Genomic DNA, 8,325 nt, shown 5'->3' on the forward strand with positions numbered 1-8,325 from the left:
CTTTCCTAGAAATGTTGAGGTGGTTTTTCTTGTTTGTTTTTGTTTTTTGTTTTTTGGAAACAGGGCCTTCCTAAAAAGTCCAGACTGACAATAAGTTTGTGTTTTACCTCCCTTAGCATCTTGTGGATGTCAGTACACATGCTGCTGGAATGAGCACACAAGCTTTATAACGGTGTTTTTTCACTGCTATTGGACGTCTCATTGTTGCTGTAGAAAAAGCTGGTGACATGTGGGACTCCTAGTGATTTCTGATGGGAACTGCTTTATTTTAAAATTTTTATATTCACAGTGCTCTAAAATTTCATGATATTATGTCTTGGAGTGAGTGAGGTAGGTATATTTAAATTTTACTTTATTTTTATTGAAATGGATTTTTAAAATACGATATATTCTGATTATGGTATTCCCCTTCCAACCCTTTCCAAATCCTCCCTACCTCTTCACTCAACTAAATCTACAACCTTTCTTGCTCTCATTAGGAAACAATACTACCAACAAAGAATACACATGGAAGGACCCATGGCTCCAGATGCATTTGTAGCAGAGGATGGCTTTGTCTAGCATCAAACAGAGGGGAGGCCCTTGGTCCCATAAAGGCTTAATGCCCCAGCGTGGGGGAATGCTAGGGCAGTAGGGTGAGAGTGGGTAGGTGGGTGTGAGAGCACTCTCTTGGAGTCAAGGAGGAGGGAAGGTGGGATGGGGGGTTTTGATGAGGAAACTGGGAAGGGGGATAAAATTGGAAATGTAAATAAACAAAATAACCAATAAAAAATTTAAAAAGAAAACAATAGGCACTTAAAGAAAAAAATGATAAAATAAGATAAACTAAACCATAGATAAAATTGACTAGACCAAAATAAACAAGTCAACAGAAGTCCTAAGAGCCAAAGCAAAAGCACAAGGAACTCACAGAGACACAGACACACAGTGTGCAGAGTTCCCCTTAGAACATCAGAACTATAATATACAAGCAAAAACCCTGTAGAGCATGATAAAAAACGTTTTAAAATATTCAGAAAATGTCCTGAAACAAACAAATAAAAAACCAAAACCAAATCAAACTACAAAATACCATAACCACTGATTACGTTTTCTGTTAGCCATCTACTTCTGGGCATGGGGTCTACATGTAAAAGTGGTTTGCATACCCAGTGACGCGTCACTGGAGAAAACTGATGTTTCATTGGCCAGTGGTTATCAGTTGGAGACAGCTTCTGGGTTAGGGATGGGGGCTTATGTCCATTTCCCCTCTCAGCACTGGGACCCCATCTGGGTATTCCTGGGCAGGCTCTATGCATGCTGCCACACTGAATCCATGTGTGTCAGCCCTGCTGTGTTAAGAGTGCCTTGTTTCCTAGGTTTTCTCCAATCTCCCGGCTCTTACAATCTTTCTGCCTTCTCATCTTCAGGGTTCCCTGAGCCCTAAAAGGAGGGATTTGATGGAGACAGCTTATTTAAGACCAAGTGTTATAAGGTCTCCCCCTCTCCGCACTGGTCCAGCTGTGGGTCTCTGTATTACATGTACTGCATGAGGGAACTTCTCTGATGATGACTGAATATGATGGCCGCACTGACCTATGAGTGTAGCAGACTCCATTAGGAGTCATTTGTTACCTTTCTTTCTTTCTTTCTTTCTTTCTTTCTTTCTTTCTTTCTTTCTTTCTTTCTTTCTTTCTTTCTTTCTTTCTCTCTCTCTCCTCGTCTCTTCTCTTCTCTTCTCTTCTCTTCTCTTCTCTTCTCTTCTCTTCTCTTCTCTTCTCTTCTCTGTGTAGCTCTGGCTGTTCTGGAACTCACTTTGTAGACAAGGCTGGCCTCGAACTCAGAAATCCAACTGCCGGGATTGCAAGCTTGTACAACCACTCTGGAAATCGTCTGGCGGTTCCTCAGAAAATTGGACATAGTTCTACCGGAGGATCCCGCAATACCTCTCCTGGGCATATATCCAGAAGATGTCCCAACCGGTAAGAAGGACACATGCTCCACTATGTTCATAGCAGCCTTATTTATAATAGCCAGAAGCTGGAAAGAACCCAGATGCCCCTCAACAGAGGAATGGATACAGAAAATGTGGTACATTTACACAATGGAGTACTACTCAGCTATTAAAAAGAATGAATTTATGAAATTCCTAGCCAAATGGATGGACCTGGAGGGCATCATCCTGAGTGAGGTAACCCAATCACAAAGGAACTCACACAACATTTACTCACTGATAAGTGGATATTAGCCCAGAAACTTAGGATACCTAAGATATAAGATACAATTTGCTAAACGCATGAAACTCAAGAAGAACGAAGACCAAATTGTGGACACTTTGCCTATTCTTAGAATTGGGAACAAAACACACATGGAAGGAGTTACAGAGACAAAATTTGGAGCTGTGACGAAAGGATGGGCCATCTTGTGATTGCCATATCCAGGGATCCATCCCATAATCAGCTTCCAAACGCTGACGCCATTGCATACACTAGCAAGATTTTGCTGAAAGGACCCAGATATGGCTGTCTCTTGTGAGACTATGCCGGGGCCTAGCAAACACAGAAGTGGATGCTCACAGTCAGCAATTGGATGGATCACGGGGCCCCCAGTGGAGGAGCTAGAGAAAGTACCCAAGGAGCTAAAGGGAACTGCAACCCTATGGGTGGAACAACAATATGAACTAACCAGTACCCCGGAGCTCTTGTCTCTAGCTGCATATGTATCAAAAGATGGCCTAGTTGGCCATCACTGGAAAGAGAGGCCCATTGGACTTGCAAACTTTATATGCCCCAGTACAGGGGAACGCCAGGGCCAAAAAGGGGGAGTGGGTGGGTGGAGGAGTGGGGGGGTGGGTATGGGGGACTTTTGGGATAGCATTGGGAAATGTGAATGGGGAAAATACCTAATTAAAAAAAAGAAATTCTCAAAATGAGTGAATAAAATGTTTTTTAAAAAAGAAAGGAAAAATTTAAATATTGAGATTTATGTTATGTAATGGTCTAAATAGGCTAAATCATAAGTATCTCTTTGCTGTTAAAAATAAAGGCTCTTTTACGTGTTAAAAAAAAAAAAGAAAGAAAGAAATCCACCTGCCTCTGCCTCCTGAGTGCTGGGATCAAAGGCATGTGCCATCACGCCCGGCTTTGTTGTTTCTTTAGGAGAACAATAGTATTTGGTTTTGCCCTAGATCCCTTGCCTATAGATCAGGTTCATGGCTCCCCTAGCAGAGTCTTAGATGGGTTTCTCCTTCATAGATGGGTTCCTCCTCATGGAGTAGGCCTTGAATCCATTCAGATATTGGTTGGTTAGTTCCAGAAGCTTTGTACTACTATTTCTCTAGCACATCTTGTGTGCAGGTCACCATTGTAGGTTGGATGGTTTGTAGCTGCGTTAGTGTTTACCTTTCTCCTTTGGTAGTGTGAAGAGTAATTTCCAGTACGCAGAGATGAAGGCTCTAGGTAGGCACCAGCTCAGCTTCTTCATTTCAGTGAGTTTTGCGGGTATTATCTTCATCAAGGGCCTTACCATCAGTTTATGGAAAGCAGCCAAGAGCCTTGACAATAGCCTGGGCATGAGGACTCCCTTGTGGCTCATTTGACCAACAATTCAATTAGATGTAGTCCATTCCTAGAACTAGAGGCATCATTTGGTGACAAGAGATTCCCAATCGAGGCTCAATCTGTTTAAATCACCTACATATTAGCTTATATTTTAGGAAGCTTCTATTGTATTGTATTTCCATATGACCCCTCAAACGACCATTTGTTTTAACTGTTTCTTCCTGAATTGCATTCCTCATCCTCTTCTTTTCTCTCCTACTCTATTTAATCTCCCCACTGTTCCCTCCTCACCTCCTGTCCATCCATAACTGTCTATTATATTTCCTCTTCCTAGGGAGGTCCACTTCTTCCCTCTAGTATCTTACTCTATAATCAACACATGGATGGTAGACTGCTTATCAGTGATTTAACAACTACCATCCACATATAATCTATACCTAGTTTGTCTTTTAGGGTCTAGGTTACCTCACTCAGGTTGATTTTTTTTTCTAGCGTGCTGTGAATTTCATGGTTTCATTTTTTTAAACAGCTGAGTAACAGTTCATTGTGTAAATGTTCCACCTTTTATTTATCCATTGAACTGTTGACAGATATCTAGTCTGTTTCCACTTTCTGGCTATTATGAATAAAGTGTAGCACATGATTGAGCAAGTCCCTCTGTAGTAAGATGTAGAGTTCTTTGAATATAGGCCCAAGATCTGGTATAGTGGGTCTTGAGATCTATTGTCTTACAGTCTGCTTATATGGTAGATTGAATTGATTGATTTGAACCATCCTTGCATCTCTGGGATGAAGCCTGCTTGATCATGATGAGTGGTCTTTTTAAATGTGCTCTTGGAGTCCATTTTCAGGTATTTTATTGAGAGGTTTTGCATTTGTGTTCATAAGGGAAATTGGTTTGTAGTTGTCTTTCTTTGTTGGGTCTTTACGTAGTTTGGGCATCAGAGTAATAAATATGACTTCACAATGAAGATTGGGCAGCCTTTCTTCTGTTTCTATTTTGTGGGATAATTTGAAAAGTTTTGGTGTTAATTCTTTTTCAAAAGTATGGGAAGATTTTTTTTAAAGATTTATTTATTATATGAAAGTACATTGTAGCTGTCTTCAGACACTCCAGAAGAGGGAGTCAGATCTCATTATGGATGGTTGTGAGCCACCATGTGGTTGCTGGGACTTGAACTCTGGACCTTCGGAAGAGCAGTCGGGTGCTCTTACCCACTGAGCCATCTCACCAGCCCCGTATGGGAAGATTTTATGCTAAGACCATCTGGCCCTGGGCTTTTTGTCATCTGGGAGGCTTCTATCTCACTAGGATTTATAGACCTATTTAAATCATTAATCTGACCTTGATTTAACTTTAGTAGGTGGTACATATCAAGAAAATTATCCATTTCTGTTAGATTTTGTAATCTGGTAGAGTGCAAACTTTCTCTTGCTTGGTTAGAGTTATCCCAATATATATATATTAATACTATTTTGAAAGGTATGGTAACCCTGATTTCTTTCTCAGTCTGTTCTTTGTACATAGGAAGGCTGTATGTGTGTGTGTGTGTGTGTGTGTGTGTGTGTGTGTGTGTGTGTGTATGTGTGTGTATATATGTATGTGTGTGTATGTGTGTGTGTGTATGTGTGTGTGTATGTGTATGTGTGTGTGTGTATGTGTGTGTGTATGTGTGTGTATGTGTGTGTGTATGTATGGTGTGTGTATGTGTGTGTGTATGTGTGTGTATGTGTGTGTATGTGTGTGTGTATATGTGTGTGTGTATATATGGTGTGTGTATGTGTGTGTGTGTGTATGTGTGTGTGTATGTGTGTGTGTTAGTCTATTCAGTGTCCTATATGCCTCTTATACCTTGACTCCTTCTTAAGGTTAGGAAATTTTTCTGCTATGATTTTATTGAAAATATTTTCTATGCCTTTGACCTGAGTTTCTTCTTCTTCCTTTATTCCTATTATTCATAGATTTGGTCTTTTTCATAGTGTCCTAGATTTCCTGGATTATTTGAATCTGGTTATTTTTATGTTTAACTTTGTTTTTTAAACTGATGCATCCATTCCTTCTATTTTTGTCTTCAATGTCTGAGATTCATTCTTCCATCTCTTGGATTCTGTTGGTGAGACTTGCCTCTGAGGTTCTTGTTCAAGTTTCTATTTTTTTTTTTCATTTCCAGCTTTCCTTCAGTTTGAGTTTCCTCTGTTGATTCTATTTCTACTTCTACCATTTGTGTTTTCATAGATTTTACGATGGACTCTCTCTCTCTCTGTGTCTGTCTCTGTTTCTCTCTCTCTCTTTAGGGCCTCCTTGATCATATCTATAATAGCTGTTTTTAAGTCCTTGTTTTGTTCTTCAGCTATATTGCATTTCTCACAGTAGAGAATTCAAAGACATAATCAGTCATTTGGCACCAAGTCAAATGGTCAGCCCCATCTTGAGACTATTATTTTAACGTTGAAACTACAACGTGTACTATAAAGTTTCTGTCTTACAGTGACATACATTTTGTTATCAGAATTTTGGTCAGAATGGCAGACATAAGCCACTTCTTTCCTTGAGGGAGTATCTAATCAATGTAGCAGGCTATTGAATTCATAATACTTTTTCACTTATTTATTTTTGCATTGCTGGGCATTGACCCCAGGGCCTTGACTGTACTAACCAAGTGCTCTACTAGGCAATAGCTTTTCTAGCACAGGCTTTTTTTTTTTTTTTTTTTAGATTTCTTTCTTCATGTATTTTGATGCATTTGAATTCTCTGTCTTCATGTGCACCAGAAGATGGAATCAGATCCCATTAGAGATGGTTGTGAGCCCCCATGTGGTTGCTAGGAATTGAACTCTAGACTTCTGGAAGGGCAGCCAGTGCTTTTAACCACTGAGACAGGCTCTTGGGTTTTTTTCTTTTTCAAATCCTATTTGAAAGTAAAATTTGCTGTGTACTTCATTTATACTTGTTTGAAATGTGTTAAGTCTCCCTTCTCATCTGAAGTTGTTTATCTGTTTTAATGTATCCTTGTGTTCTTTCTTGTGTTCATTTACATAATATGATCACATTTTTAATTGTGAATTTGACAACTCCAGACAAAATTATTGACTGATTGCTGAAAACACATACATGCTCACAAATTTAAACTTGCATGTACTTTCTCCACTGTATAGATCAGACAAATCTCATAGAATGGTAACCTTAGCTCTAACCTACCTTGCATGCCCTGTTTAACCCCTTCAAGTTATGATTTACTCACGCCTGTGTTGTTGTTTCTTTAATTACCGAATTTCATTTTCAAGTTGTTTTTGCTAGGAGGGTTTGTGACTAAAAATATTTTGTTCTTATTCTTTTGTCTTAATTTATTTCCCTTTTTGAGATAGGATTTGACTATATAGCCTAGACTGGCCTTAAATTTGCAATCTGCCTGCCTCAGCCTCTCAACTATCATGCCCTCTCTGAGAATTTTCATCTTTTGGCTTACATTATAAGTGGACAATAAGTTTAATCAAGTCATGTATACCATGCCCCTTACAGCTAACTGTGGACACGGCCTCCCTGCTTTTCTGTCATAGAGTATTGCTGGTATAGAGAAACATATATCTCTAAGCTTTTCACCTGACAATTCTCACTGACTAGCTATAACTACCCTCTTCCCACCCTACTCTGAACAGTTTGTCAAATCGTCAGTTCTGGTTAAAAACACATTTCCCCTACTTTTGTTTTTTTGCCATCTTCAGGATCAATTACCATCACATACACAACGTCACTGTATTGCTCACTGTCTATTGTTTCCTCCTTCTCTTTGCTCCTTTTAAAAGTCTCTCCCTTTCTTCCATTTCATTTTTCTCATAGAACTTGTCAAAGAAAGCTGCATGGATTTGAATATAATCCGTCCTTGCTAAAACTCATATTGAAACTTAATCTCTTTTATGACACATGAAGATGTGAGACCAGATAGGACCTTTAAGTGGTCTTAGGGTTCTGCTTTCATGACTAGACTAATGGGCACAAGTGTTATCTCCTAAGACATCACAGGACTCAGACAGCAAGGAAGCTCTTGTCAGATCCTGCATCTCAACCTTGAACTGGGACTGTGAGCCCAATCAAGCCTGTTTCTTTGTGATTGATCCCCTCTGTGCTGTTGTGTAATTAGCTACAGAAAACAGACTAGAGCTGTCTGTTATACAACTGAAATGTTTACAACGCCTTGGTAGGTTTTTTATATCTTCTTTATGTTTTTCAATATGGATTTTTATTTCCATTGGTTTCACTCTAATTGGTTCCTCTTCTCAGTTCTTCTGTCTCATACTTTTATATCACCATATTGTTTCTCCGCTTCACTTTCTTTTAGCTGTGCCTTCAGCTTCTTACACTCAGAAAAGGACATCACAATGTTCTTTCTCTGGGGTAACTATTTCCCTGGTACCTTCTTTCTCTTTTTCTTTATATTTAATTTACTCCATGTGTGCCTGCATTTGTGTGTGCACATCACACCGCAGTACATGTGGGGAGGTCAGAGGACAACACAACTTCATTGGTTCTCTCTTTCCTTTAGCCATTTATGTCCTGGGGGCAGACTTGGTCATCAAGCTTGGTGGCAAGTACCTTTATCATCTGCGTCATCTCACTGGCCCTTCTGGATTTTATTTTTTTAAATTTCTTTTTTTTTTGTATATTATTTGTCTTCCTTTTCCCTTGGGATTTTCTTTTTCCATCTCTCCTATGTATCGTTAAGTATATATTTTGTGGAAGATATTCTTTACTTATTATTCATCTTGCACACTAGGAAATTCTCTGCCC

Source organism: Mus musculus, chromosome 4 (genome assembly GCF_000001635.26).
Source record: "Mus musculus strain C57BL/6J chromosome 4, GRCm38.p6 C57BL/6J".
Classification (NCBI taxonomy): domain Eukaryota; kingdom Metazoa; phylum Chordata; class Mammalia; order Rodentia; family Muridae; genus Mus; species Mus musculus.